Consider the following 15,562-nt stretch of genomic DNA (forward strand, 5'->3'; position numbering starts at 1 on the left):
TCCCAAAAGAAAATTCTGTTGTTTCTATAGAATCGTTACTCGATTTTGTATGACAAGTTGTAGAACCCATAGTATTTCATAGCGACGCAAAATCTGTCTTAATTCGTCAATGTGAGGGAGCGAGGGATGCAGTAAAGAAAGAATACTGCATCGGAAAGGCGATGTCGTATCCCAAAAAAAAATACTGTCGTTTCCACAGAAACGTTACTCGATTTAGAAGATGTCATAGAACCCATAGTATTTCATGGCGACGCAATATCTGTGTTAATTCGTCTGTGTGAGTGAGCGAGGGATGTGGTAAATAAAGAATAGTGCATCGCAAAGGAGATACTCGTATCCCAAAAGAAAATCCTGTCGTTTCCATAGAAATGTTACTCGATTTAGAGGGAGAAGTCGTAGAACACATAGTATTTCATAGTGACGCAATTTCTGTATTAATTCGTCAATGTGAGGGAGCGAGGGATGGTGTAAGGAAGGAATAGTGCATCAGAAAGGAGATACTCGTATCCCAAAAGTAAATTTTTGTCGCTTCCATAGAAACGATACCCGATATTGAAGGAGAAGTCATAGAACCCATAGTATTTCATAGCGACGCAATTTCTGTGTTTATACGTTAATGTGAAGGTGAAAGGGATGCAGTAAAGAAGGAATAGTACATCGGAAAGGAGATACTCGTATCCCAAAAGAAAATCCTCTCGATTCCATAGAAACGTTACACGATTTAGAAGGAGATGTCATTGAACCCATAGTATTTCATTGCGACGCAATATCTGTGTTAATTCGTCAATGTGAGGGTGCGAGGGTTGCAGTAAGACTGGAAAAGTGGCTCGGAAAGCTGTTACATTTATCCCAAAAAAAATCATGTCGTTTCCATGGAAACGAAACTCGATTTAGAAGCAGAAGTCATAGAACACATGGAATTTCATATCGACGAAATTTCTGTGTTAATTCGTCAATGCGAGGGAGTGATGGATGCAGTAAAGAGGGAATAGTGCATCGGAAAGGAAATACTCTTATCCCAAAAGAAAATCCAATCGTTTCCATAGAAACGTTACTCGATTTAGAAGGAGAAGTCATAGAACCCACAGGATTTCATAGCGACACAGTTTCTGTGCTTATTCGTCAAAGTGAGGGAGCGAGGGATGCAGTAAAGAAGGAATAGTGCATCGGAAAGGAAATACTCTTATCCCAAAAGAAAATCCAATCGTTTCCATAGAAACGTTACTCGATTTAGTGGGAGAAGTCATAGAACCCATAGTACCTAATAGCGACGCAATATCTGTGTTAATTCGTCATGTGAGGGAGCCAGGGATGCAGTTAAGAAGGAATAGTGCATCGGAAAGGAGATAGTCGTATCCCAAAAGAAAGTCCTGTCGTTTCCATAGAAACGATACCCGATATTGAACGAGAAGTCATAGAACCGAAAGTATTTCATAGCGACGCAATTTCTGTCTTTATACGTTAATGTGACGGAGCGAGGGATGCAGTAAAGAAGGAATGGTGCACCGGATAGGATATAGACGTAACCCGAAAGAAAATCCAGTCGCTTCCATAGAAACGTTACTCGATTTAGAAAGAGAAGTCACAGAACACATAGTAGTTCATAGCGACGCATTTTCTGTGTTAATTCGTCAATGTGAGGGAGCGAGGGATGCAGTAAAGAAGGAATAGTGGATCGGAAAGGAGATACTCGTATCCGAAAAGAAAATACTGTCGATTCCATAGAAACGTTACTCGATTTAGAAGGAGATGTCATAGAACCCATAGAATTTCATTGCGATGCAATAACTGTGTTTATTCGTCAAAGTGAGGGAGCGAGGGATACAGGAAGACTGGAATAGTGTCTCGGAAAGCTGTTACTCGTATCCAAAAAAAAAAAATCCTGTCGTTTCCATAGAAACATTACTCGATTTAGAAGGAGAAGTCACAGAACCCATAGTATTTCATAGTGACGTAATTTCTGTGTCAATTCGGCAGTGTGAGGGAGCGAGGGACGCAGTAAAGAAAGAATAGTGCATCGGAAAGGAGATACTCGTATCCCAAAAGAAAATTTTGTCGATTCCATAGAATCGTTTCTCGATTTAGAAGGAGATGTCATTGAACCCATAGTATTTCATTGCGACGCAATATCTGTGTTTATTCGTCAAAGTGAAGGAGCGAGGGATGCTGGAAGACTGGAATAGTGGCTCGGAGAGCTGTTACTCGTATCCCAAAAAAATCCTGTCTTTTCCATAGAAACATTACTCGATTTAGAAGGAGAAGTCACAGAAACCATAGTATTTCATAGCAACGCAATTTCTGTGTTAAATCTTCAATGTGAGGGGGCGAGGGATGCAGTAAAGAAGGGATAGTGCATCAGAAAGGAGATACTCGTATCCCAAAAGAAAATCCTGTCGTATCCATAGAAACGTTACTTGATTTAGAAGGAAGTGTCATAGAACCCTTAGTATTTCTTAGGGACGCAATTTCTGTGTTAATTCGTCAGTGTGAGGGAGCGAGGGATGCAGTAAAGAAGGAATAGTGCATCGGAAAAGAGATACTCACATACCAAAAGAAAATCCTGCCGTTTCCATATTAACGTTACTCGATTTATAAGGAGAAAACACAGAACCCATAGTATTTCACGGCGACATAATTTCTGTGTCAATTCGGCAGTGTGAGGGAGCGAGGGATGCAGTAAAGAATTAATAGTGCATCGGAAAGGAGATGGTCGTATCCCAAAAGAAAATCCTGTCGTTACCATAGAAACGTTACTCGATTAAGAAGGGGAAGTCATTGAGCTTATAGTATTTCATAGCGACGGAGTCTCTGTGTTAATTCGTCAATGTGAGGGAGCGAGGGATGCAGTAAAGATGAAATAGTGCTTTTTATATGAGATACTCGTATCCCAAAAGAAAATCTTGTCGTTTCCATAGAAACGTTACTCGATGTAGAAGGGGACGTCATAGACCCCATAGTAAAATCATACCGACGCAATTTCTGTGCTTATTCGTCAATGTGAGGGAGCGAAGGATGCAGCAAAGAAGGAGCAGTGCATCGAACGGAGATACTCGTATCCCAAAAGAAAATCCTGTCGTTTGCATAGAAACGTTACTCGATTTAGAAGGAGAAGTCATAGAACCCATAGTATTTCATAGCGACGCAATTTCCGTGCTTATTCGTCAATGTGAGGGAGCGAGGGAAGCAGTAAAGAAGGAATAGTGCATCGGAAAGGACATATTCGTATCCCAAAAGAAAATCCTGTCTATTCCATAGAAACTTTACTTGATTTAGAAGGAGAAGTCATAGATCCCATAGTACCTCATAGCGACGCAATATCTGTGTTAAATCGTCAATGTGAGGGAGCCAGGGATGCAGTTAAGAAGGAATAGTGCATCGGAAAGGAGATAGTCGTATCCCAAAAGAAAATTCTGTCGTTTCCATAGAAATGTTGCTCGATATAGAAGGAGAAGTCATAGAACCCATAGTATTTCATAGCGACGCAATTTATGTGTTTATACGTTAATGTGAAGGTGCGAGGGATGCAGTAAAGAAGGAATAGTGCATCGGAAAGGAGATACTCGTATCCCATAAGAAAATCCTCTCTATTCCATAGAAACGTTACACAATTTAGAAGGAGATGTCATTGAACAAATAGTATTTCATTGTGACGCAATATCTGTGTTAATTCGTCAATGTGAGGGAGCGAGGGATGCAGTAAGACTGGTATAGTGGCTCGGAAAACTGTTACTCGTATCCCTAAAAAAAACCTGACGTTTCCATGGAAACAAAACTCGATTTAGAAGCAGTCATAGAACACATGGAATTTCATAGCGACGAAATTTCTGTGTTAATTCGTCAATGCGAGGGAGAGAGGGATGCAGTAAAAAAAGGAATAGTGCGTCGGAATTGCGATGCTCGTATCCCAATAGAAATTCATGTCGTTTCCATGGAACGTTACTCGATTTGGAAGGAGAAGGCATTAAAACCCATAGTATTTGATAGCGACGCCATTTCTGTGTTAATTCGACAATGTGAGGGTGCAAGGTATGCAGTAAAGAAGGAATAGTGCATCGGATTTGAAATACTCGTATCCCAATCGAAATTCCTGTCGTTTCCATAGAAACGTTACCCGATATTGAAGGAGAAGACATAGAACCCATGGTATTTCATAGCGACGCAAATTCTGTGTTTATACGTTAATGTGAAGGTGCGAGGGATGCAGTAAAGAAGGAATAGTGCATCGGAAAGGAGATACTCGTATCCCAAAAGAAAATCCTGTCGATTCCATAGAAACGTTACACGATTTAGAAGGAGATGATATTGAACCCATAGTATTTCATTGCGACGAAATATCTGTGTTAATTCGTCAATGTGAGAGAGCGAGGGATGCAGTAAGACTGGAATAGTGGCTCGGAAAGCAGTTACTCGTATCCCAAAAAGAAATCCTGTCAGTTCCATGGAAACAAAACTCGATTTAGAAGCAGAAGTCATAGAACACATGGAATTTCATAGAGACGAAATTTCTGTGTTAATTTGTCAAAGCGAGGGAGAGATGGATGCAGTAAAAAAGGAATAATGCATCGGAATTTAGATGCTCGTATCCCAATTGAAATTCCTGTCGTTTTAATAGAACGTTACTCGATTCGGAAGGAGAAGGCATAAAACCCATAGTATTTGATAGCGACGCCATTTCTGTGTTAATTCGTCAATGTGAGGGAGCAAGGGATGCAGTAAAGAAGGAATAGTGCATCGGAATTGAGATACTCGTATCCCAATAGAAATTCCTGTCGTTTCCATAGAACGTTACTCGATTTGGAAGTAGAGGTCATAGAACCCGTAGTATTTCATAGCGACGCAGTTTGTGAGTTACTTCGTCAATGTGAGAGAGCGTGGGATGCAGTACAGAAGGAATAGTGCATCGAAAAGGAGATGGTCGTATCCGAAAAGAGGATCCTGTCGTTTCCATTGAAACGTTACTCGATTTAGAAGGAGAAGTCATAGAACCCATAGTATTTCATAGCGACACAATTTCTGTGTTAATTCGTCAATGTGAGGGAGCGAGGGATGCAGTAAAGAAGGAATAGTGCATCGGAAAGGAGATACTCGTATCCCAAAAGAAAATCTTGTCGATTCCATAAAACGTTATTCGATTTAGATGGAGATGTCATTGAACCCATAGTTTTTCATTGCGACGCAATATCTGTGTTCATTCGTCAATGTGAGGGAGCGAGAGATGCAGTAAGACTGGAATAGTGGCTCGGAAAGCTGTTACTCGAATCCCAAAAAAAATCCTTTCGTTTCCATAGAAACATTACTCGATGTAGAAGCAGAATTCATAGAACACCTGGTATTTCATAGCGACCAAATTTCTGTGTTAATTCGTCAATGCGAGGGAGCGAGGGATGCAGTACAAAGGGAATAGTGCATCGGAATTGAGATACTCGTATCCCAATAGAAATTCATATCGTTTGCATTGAACGTTACTCGATTTGGAAGGAGAAGGCATAAAACCCATAGTATTTGATAGCGACGCAATATCTGTGTTAATTCGTCAATGTGAGGGAGCCAGGGATGCAGTAAACAAGGAATGGTGCATTGGAAGGGAGATGCTCGGATCCCAAAAGAAAATCCTGTCGTTTCCATTGAAACGTTACTCGATGTAGAAGAAGAGGTCACAGTGTATTCATCTCTTGGTCTCCCTCTACGATTTTTACCCTCCACGCTGAACTCCAATACTAAATTGGTGATCCTTGATGCCCCAGAATATGTCCTACCAACCGATCCCTTCTTCGGGTCAAGTTGTGCCACAAACTTCTCTTCTCCCCAATCCTATTCAGTACTTCCTCATTAGTTATGTGATCTACCCATCTAATCTTCAGCATTCTTCTGTAGCACCACATTTCGAAAGCTTCTGTTCTCTTCTTTTCCAAACTATTTATCGTCCATGTTTCACTTCCATACATGGCTACACCCCATACGAATACTTTCAGAAATGACTTCCTGACACTTAAATCAATACTGGATGTTAAGAAATTTCTCTTCTTCAGAAACGCTTTCCTTGCCATTGCCAGCCCACATTTTATATCCTCTCTACTTCGACCATCATCAGTTATTTTGCTCCCCAAATAGCAAAACTCCTTTACTACTTTAAGTGCCTCATTTCCTAATCTAATTCCCTCAGCATCACCCGACTTAATTAGACTACATTCCATTTTCTTTGTTTTGCTTTTTTTGATGTTCATCTTATATCCTCCTTTCAAGACACTGTCCATTCCATTCAACTGCTCTTCCAAGTCCTTTGCTGTCTCTGACAGAATTACAATGTCATCGGCGAACCTCAAAGTTTTAATACCTACTCCTAATTTTTCTTTTGTTTCCTTTACTGCTTGCTCAATATACATATTGAACAACATCGGGGAGAGGCTACAACCCTGTCTTACTCCCTTCCTAACCACTGCTTCCCTTCCATGTCCCTCAACTCTTATAACTGCCATCTGGTTTCTGTACAAATCGTAAATAGCCTTTCGCTCCCTGTATTTTACCCCTGCCGTTGGTTTGCCTTTCCTTAATCTTTCTTCTAAGATAAGTCGTAGGGTAAGTATTGCCTCACATGTTCCAGTGTTTCTACGGAATCCAAACTGATCTTCCCCGAGGTTGGCTTCTACTAGTTTTTCCATTCGTCTGTAAAAAATTCGTGTTAGTATTTTGCAGCTGTGACTTATTAAGCTGATAGTTCGGTAATTTTCACATCTGTCAACACCTGCTTTCTTTGGGATTGGAATTATTATATTCTTCTTGAAGTCTGAGGGTATTTCGCCTGTTTCATACATCTTGCTCACCAGATGGTAGAGTTTTGTCAGGACTGGCTCTCCCACGGCCGTCAGTAGTTCCAATGGAATATTGTCTACCCTGGGGGGCCTTGTTTCGACTCAGGTCTTTCAGTGCTCTGTCAAACTCTTCACGCAGTATCGTATCTCCCATTTCATCTTCATCTACAATCTCTTCCATTTCCATAATATTGTCCTCAAGTACATCGCCCTTGTATAGACCCTCTATATACTCCTTCCACCTTTCTGCTTTCCCTTCTTTGCTTAGAACTGGGTTTCCATCTGAGCTCTTGATATTCATACAAGTCGTTCTCTTATCTCCAAAGGTCTCTTTAATTTTCCTGTAGGTGGTATCTATCTTACCCCTAGTGAGATAGGCCTCTACATCCTTACATTTGTCCTCTAGCCATCCCTGCTTAGCCATTTTGCACTTCCTGTCGATCTCATTTTTTAGACGTTTGTATTCCTTTTTGCCTGTTTCACTTACTGCATTTTTATATTTTCTCCTTTCATCAATTAAATTCAGTATTTCTTCTGTTACCCAAGGATTTCTACTAGCCCTCGTCTTTTTACCTACTTGATCCTCTGCTGCCTTCACTACTTCATCCCTCAAAGCTACCCATTCTTCTTCTACTGTATTTATTTCCCCCAATCCTGTCAATTGCTCCCTTATGCTCTCCCTGAATCTCTGTACAACCTCTGGTTCTTTTAGTTTATCCAGGTCCCATCTCCTTAAATTCCCACCTTTTTGCAGTTTCTTCAGTTTTAATCTACAGGTCATAACCAATAGATTGTGGTCAGAATCCACATCTGCCCCTGGAAATGTCTTACAATTTAAAACCTGGTTCCTAAATCTCTGTCTTACCATTATATAATCTATCTGATACCTTTTAGTATCTCCAGGGTTCCTCCATGTATACAACCTTCTTTCATAATTCTTAAACCAAGTGTTAGTTATGATTATGTTGTGCTCTGTGCAAAATTCTACAAGGCGGCTTCCTCTTTCATTTCTGTCCCCCAATCCATATTCACCTACTATGTTTCCTTCTCTCCCTTTTCCTACACTCGAATTCCAGTCACCCATGACTATTAAATTTTCGTCTCCCTCCACAATCTGAATAATTTCTTTTATTTCATCATACATTTCTTCAATTTCTTCGTCATCTGCAGAGCTAGTTGGCATATAAACTTGTACTACTGTAGTAGGTGTGGGCTTCGTATCTATCTTGGCCACAATAATGCGTTCACTATGCTGTTTGTAGTAGCTTACCCGCATTCCTATTTTCCTATTCATTATTAAACCTACTCCTGCATTACCCCTATTTGATTTTGTGTTTATTTGTACAGAATATGGAATTCTGTACAATTTGTACAAAAACCAGATGGCAGTTATAAGAGTCGAGGGACATGAAAGGGAAGCAGTGGTTGGGAAGGGAGTAAGACAGGGTTGTAGCCTCTCCCCGATGTTGTTCAATCTGTATATTGAGCAAGCAGTAAAGGAAACAAAAGAAAAATTCGGAGTAGGTATTAAAATTCATGGAGAAGAAATAAAAACTTTGAGGTTCGCCGATGACATTGTAATTCTGCCAGAGACAGCAAAGGACTTGGAAGAGCAGTTGAATGGAATGGACAGCGTCTTGAAAGGAGGATATAAGATGAACATCAACAAAAGCAAAACAAGGATAATGGAATGTAGTCTAATTAAGTCGGGTGATGCTGAGGGAATTAGATTAGGAAATGAGGCACTTAAAGTAGTAAAGGAGTTTTGCTATTTGGGGAGCAAAATAACTGATGTTGGTCGAAGTAGAGAGGATATAAAATGTAGGCTGGCAATGGCAAGGAAAGCGTATCTGAAGAAGAGAAATTTGTTAACATCCAGTATTGATTTAAGTGTCAGGAAGTCATTTCTGAAAGTATTCGTATGGAGTGTAGCCATGTATGGAAGTGAAACATGGACGATAAATAGTTTGGACAAGAAGAGAATAGAAGCTTTCGAAATGTGGTGCTACAGAAGAATGCTGAAGATTAGATGGGTAGATCACATAACTAATGAGGAAGTATTGAATAGGATTGGGGAGAAGAGAAGTTTGTGGCACAACTTGACCAGAAGAAGGGATCGGTTGGTAGGAGATGTTCTGAGGCATCAAGGGATCACCAATTTAGTACTGGAGGGCAGCGTGGAGGGTAAAAATCGTAGAGGGAGACCAAGAGATGAATACACTAAGCAGATTCAGAAGGATGTAGGTTGCAGTAGGTACTGGGAGATGAAAAAGCTTGCACAGGATAGAGTAGCATGGAGAGCTGCATCAAACCAGTCTCAGGACTGAAGACCACAACAACAACAACCCAGTAGTCACCTGACCAGAAGTCTTGTTCCTCCTGCCACCGAACTTCACTAATTCCCACTATAACTAACTTCAACCTATCCATTTCCCTTTTTAAATTTTCAAACCTACCTGCCCGATTAAGGGATCTGATATTCCACGCTCCAATCCGTAGAACGCCGGTTTTCTTTCTCCTGATAACGACATCCTCTTGAGTAGTCCCTGCCCGAGGATCCGAATGGGGGACTGTTTTACCTCCGGAATATTTTACCCAAGAGGACGCCATCATCATGTAATCTTACAGTAAAGCTGCATGCCCTCGGAAAAATTACGGCTGTAGTTTCCCCTTGCTTTCAGCCGTTCACAGTACCAGCACAGCAAGGCCGTTTTGGTTATTGTTACAAGGCCAGATCAGTCAATCATCCAGACGGTTTGCCCTTGCAACTAGTGAAAAGGCTGCTGCCCCTCTTCAGGAACCACACGTTTGTCTGGCCTCTCAACAGATATCCCTCCGTTGTGATTGCACCTACGGTACGGCTATCTGTATCGCTGAGGCACGCAAGCCTCCCCACCAACGGCAAGGTACACGGTTCATGGGGGGGGGGAGGGGGGGGGGACGCAATTTCTGTGCTTATTCGTCAATGTGAGGGAGCGAGGGACGCAGTAAAGAAGGAATAGTGCATCGGAAAGGAGTTAGTCGTATTCCAAAAGAAAATCCTGTCGTCTCCATAAAAACGTTACTCGATTTAGAAGGAGTTGTCATAGGACCCATAGTGTTTCATAGCGATGCAATTTCCGTGTTAATTCGTCAATGTGAGGGAGCGAGGTATGCAGTAAAGATGGAATAGTGCTTCTTATAGGAGATACTCGTATCCCAAAAGAAAATCCTGTCGATTCCATAGAAACGATACCCGATATTGAACGAGAAGTCATAGAACCCAAAGTATTTCATAGCGACGCAATTTCTGTCAATATACGTTAATGTGACGGAGCGAGGGATGCAGTAAAGAAGGAATGGTGCATCGGATAGGAGATAGTCGTAACCCGAAAGAAAATCCTGTCGTTTCCATAGAAACGTTACTCGATGTAGAAGAAGAGGTCACAGAACCCATAGTATTTCATAGCGACGCAATTTCTGTGTTAATTCGGCAGTGTGAGGGAGCGAGGGACGCAGTACAGAAGGGAATAGTGCATCGGAAAGGAGATACTCGTATCCCAAAAGGAAATCCTGTCGATCCCATAGAAACGTTACTCGATATAGAAGGAGATGTCAATGAACACATAGTATCTCATTGCGACGCAATATCTGTATTAATTCGTCAATGCGAGGGAGCGAGGGATGCAATAAGACTGGAATAGTGGCTCGGAAAGCTGTTACTCGTATCCCAAAAAAAATCCTGTCTTTTCCATAGAAACATTACTCGATTTAGAAAGAGAAGTCACAGAAACCATAGTATTTCATAGCGGACGCAATTTCTGTGTTAAATCTTCAATGTGAGGGAGCGAGGGATGCAGTAAAGAAGGGATAGTGCATCAGAAAGGAGATACTCGTATCCCAAAAGAAAATCCTGTCGTATCCATAGAAACGTTACTTGATTTAGAAGGAAGTGTCATAGAACCCTTAGTATTTGTTAGGGACGCAATTTCTGTGTTAATTCGTCAATGTGAGGGTGCGAGGGATGCAGTAAAGAAGGAATAGTGCATCGAAAAGGAGATACATACCAAAGAAAAACCTGCCGTTTCCATATTAACGTTACTCGATTTATAAGGAAGAAAACACAGAACCCATAGTATTTCACGGCGACGCAATTTCTGTGTCAATTCGGCAGTGTGAGGGAGCGAGGGATGCAGTAAAGAAGGAATAGTGCATCGGAAAGGAGATGGTCGTATCCCAAAAGAAAATCCTGTCGTTACCATAGAAACGTTACTCGATTAAGAAGGGGAAGTCATTGAGACTATAGTATTTCATAGCGACGGAATCTCCGTGCTAATTCGTCAATGTGAGGGAGCGAGGGATGCAGTAAAGAAGGAATAGTGCTTTTTATAAAAGATACTCGTATCCCAACAGAAAATCTTGTCGTTTCCATAGAAACGTTACTCGAATTAGAAGGGGACGTCATAGACCCCATAGTAATTCATAGCGACGCAATTTCTGTGCTTATTCGTCAATGTGAGGGAGCGAGGGATGCAGTAAAGAAGGAATAGTGCATCCGAAAGGACATACTCGTATCCCAAAAGAAAATCCTGTCTTTTCCATAGAAAGGTTACTCGATTTAGAAGGAGAAGTCATAGAACCCATAGTACCTCATAGCGACGCAATATCTGTGTTAATTCGTCAATGTGATTGAGCCAGGGATGCAGTTAAGAAGGAATAGTGCATCGGAAAGGAGATAGTCGTATCGCAAAAGAAAATCCTATCGTTTCCATAGAAATGTTGCTCGATTTAGAAGGAGAAGTCATAGAACCCATAGTATTTCATAGCGACGCAATTTCTGTGCTCATTCGTTAATGTGAGGGAGCGAGGGATGCTGTAAGGAAGGAATAGTGCATCGGAAAGGAGATACTCGTAACCCAAAAGAAAATCTTGTCGTTTCCATAGAAACGATACCCGATATTGAAGGAGAAGACATAGAACCCGTAGTATTTCATAGCGACGCAAATTCTGTGTTTATACGTTAATGTGAAGGTGCGAGGGATGCAGTAAAGAAGGAATAGTGCATCAGAAAGGAGATACTCGTATCCCAAAAGAAAATCCTGTCGATTCCATAGAAACGTTACACGATTTAGAAGGAGATGTCATTGAACCCATAGTATTTCATTGCGACGCAATATCTATGTTAATTCGTCAATGTGAGAGAGCGAGGGATGCAGTAAGACTGGAATAGTGTCTCGGAAAGCTGTTACTCGTATCCCAAAAAGAAATCCTGTCGTTTCCATGGAAACAAAACTCTATTTAGAAGCAGAAGTCATAGAACACTCAGAATTTCATAGAGACGAAACTTCTGTGTTAATTCGTCAATGTGAGAGAGCGAGAGATGCAGTAAGACTGGAATAGTGTCTCGGAAAGCTGTTACTCGAATCCCAAAAATAATCCTGTCGTTTCCATAGAAACATTACTCGATTTAGAAGCAGAATTCATAGAACACCTAGTATTTCATAGCGACGAAATTTCTGTGTTAATTCGTTAATGCGAGGGAGCGAGGGATGCAGTACAAAAGGAATAGTGCATCGGAATTGAGATACTCGTATCCCAATACAAATTCATATCGTTTCCATAGAACGTTACTCGATTTGGAAGGAGAAGGCATAAAACCCGTAGTATTAGATAGCGACGGATTTTCTGTGTTAATTCGTCAATGTGAGGGAGCCAGGGTTGCAGTAAAGAAGGAATAGTGCATCGGAAAGGAGATGCTGGGACCTCAAAAGAAAATACTGTCGTTTCCATTGAAACGTTACTCGATCTAGAAGGAGATGTCATAGAGCACACAGTATTTCATAGCGACGCAATATCTGTGTTAATTCGTCTGTGTGAGGGAGGGAGGGATGCGGTAAATAATGAATAGTGCATCGGAAAGGAGATACTCGTATCCCAAAAGAAAATCCTGTTGTTTCCATAGAAATGTTACTCGATTTAGAGGGAGAAGCCGTAGAACACATAGTATTTCATAGTGACGCAATTTCTGTTTTAATTCGTCAATGTGAGGTAGCAAGGGATGCTCTAAGGAAGGAATAGTGCATCGGAATGGAGATACACGTATCCCAAAAGAAAATCTTGTCGTTTCCATAGAAACGGTACCCGATATTGAAGGAGAAGTCATAGAACACATAGTATTTCATAGCGACGCAATTTCTGTGTTTATACGTTAATGTGAAGGTGCGAGGGATGCAGTAAAGAAGGAATAGTGCATCGGAAAGGAGATACTCTTATCCCAAAAGAAAATCCTCTCGATTCCATAGAAACGTTACACGAGTTAGAAGGAGATGTCATTGAACCCATAGTATTTCATTGTGACGCAATATCTGTGTTAATTCGTCAATGCGAGGGAGCGAGGGATGCAGTAAAGAAGGAATTGTGCATCGGAAAGGAGATACTCGTATCCCAAAAGGAAATTCTGTCGATCCCATAGAAACGTTACTCGATTTAGAAGGAGATGTCATTGAACCCATAGTATCTCATTGCGACGCAATATCTGTATTAATTCGTCAATGTGAGGGAGCGAGGGATGCAGTAAAGAAGGAGTAGTTCATCGAATGGAGATACTCGTATTCCAAAACAAAATCCTGTCGTTTGCACAGAAACGTTACTCGATTTAGAAGGAGAAGTCATAGAACACATAGTATTTCATAGCGACGCAATTTCTGTGCTTAGTCGTCAATGTGAGGGAGCAAGGGATGCAATAATGAAGGAATATTGCATCGGAAAGGAGATACTCGTATCCGAAAAGAAAATCCTGTCGTTTCTATAGAAACGTTACTCAATTTAGAAGGAGAAGTCATAGAACCCATAGTACCTCATAGCGACTGAATTTCTGTGTTAATTCGACAATGTGAGGGAACCAGGGATGCAGTAATGAAGGAATAGGGCGTCGAAAGGAGATAGTCGTATCCCAAAAGAAAATCCTGTCGTGTCAATAGAAATATTACTCGATTTAGAGTGAGAAGTCATAGAACACATAGTAATTCATAGTGACGCAATTTCTGTTTCAATTTCGTCAATGTGAGGGAGCGAGGGATGCTGTAAGGAAGGAATAGTGCATCGGAAAGGAGTTACTCGTATCCCAAATGAATATCTTGTTGTTTCCATAGAAACGATACCCGATATTGAAGGAGAAGTCATAGAACACTTAGTATTTCATAGCGACCAAATTTCTGTGTTAATTCGTCAATGCGAATGAGCGAGGGATACAGTTAAAGAGGAATAGTGCATCGGAATTGAGATACTCGTATCCCAATAGAAATTAATATCGTTTCCATAGAACGTGACTCGATTTCGAAGGAGAAGGCATAAAACCCATAGTATTTGATAGCGACGCAATTTCTGTGTTAATTCTTCAATATGAGGGAGCGAGGGATGGAGTAAAGAAGGAATAGTGCATCGGAAAGGAGTTACTCGTATTCCAAAAGGAAATCCTGTCGATTCCATAGAAACGTTACTCGATTTAGAAGGAGATGTCATTGAACCCATAGTATTTCATTGCGACGCAATATCTGTGTTAATTCGTCAATGTGAGGGAGCGAGGGATGCAGTAAAGAAGGAATAGTGCATTGGAAAGGAGATACACGAATCCCAAAAGAAAATCTTGTCGTTTCCATAGAAACCTTACTCGATTTAGAAGGTGAAGTCATAGAACCCATAGCAATTCATAGCGACGCAATTTCTGTGCTTATTTGTCAATGTGAGGGAGCGATGGACGCAGTAAAGAAGGAATAGTGTATCGAATGGAGATACTCGTATCCCAAAAGAAAATCCTGTCGTTTGCATAGAAACGTTACTCGATTTAGATGAAGAAGTCATAGAACCCAAAGTATATCATAGCGACGCAATTTCTGTGCTTATTCGTCAATGTGAGGGAGCGAGGGATGCAGTAAAGAAGGAAAAGTGGATCGGAAAGGAGATATTCGTATCCCAAAAGAAAATGCAGCCGATTCCATAGAAACGTTACTCGATTTAGAAGGAGTTGTCATAGAACCCATAGAATTTCATTGCGATGCAATATCTGTGTTTATTCGTCAATGTGAGGGAGCGAGGGATGCAGGAAGACTGGAATAGTGGCTCGGATAGCTGTTACTCGTATCCCAAAAAAAAATCCTGTCGTTTCCATACAAACATTACTCGATTTAGAAGAAGAAGTCACAGAGCCCATAGTATTTCATAGCGACGTAATTTCTGTGTCAATTCGGTAGTGTGAGGGAGCGAGGGATGCAGTAAAGAAAGAATAGTCCATCGGAAAGGAGATACTCGTATCCCAAAAGAAAATCCTGTCGATTCCATAGAATCGTTTCTCGATTTAGAAGGTGATGTCATTGAACCCATAGTATGTCATTGCGACGCAATATCTGTGTATATTCGTCAAAGTGGAGGAGCGAGGGATACAGGAAGACTGGAATAGTGGCTCGGAAAGCTGTTACTCGTATCCCAAAAAAAATCCTGTCTTTTTTATAGAAACATTACTCGATTTAGAAGGAAAAGTCACAGAAACCATAGTATTTCATTGCGACGCAATTTCTGTGTCAAATTTTCAATGTGAGGGAGCGAGAGATGCAGTAAAGAAGGGATAGTGCATCAGAAAGGAGATACTCGTATCCCAAAAGAAAATCCTGTCGTATCCATAGAAACGTTACTTGATTTAGAAGGAAGTGTCATAGAAACCCTAGTATTTCTTAGGGACGGAATTTCTGTGTTAATTCGTCAATGTGAGGGAGCGAGGG

Source organism: Schistocerca piceifrons, chromosome 2, assembly GCF_021461385.2.
Source record: "Schistocerca piceifrons isolate TAMUIC-IGC-003096 chromosome 2, iqSchPice1.1, whole genome shotgun sequence".
Taxonomy (NCBI): domain Eukaryota; kingdom Metazoa; phylum Arthropoda; class Insecta; order Orthoptera; family Acrididae; genus Schistocerca; species Schistocerca piceifrons.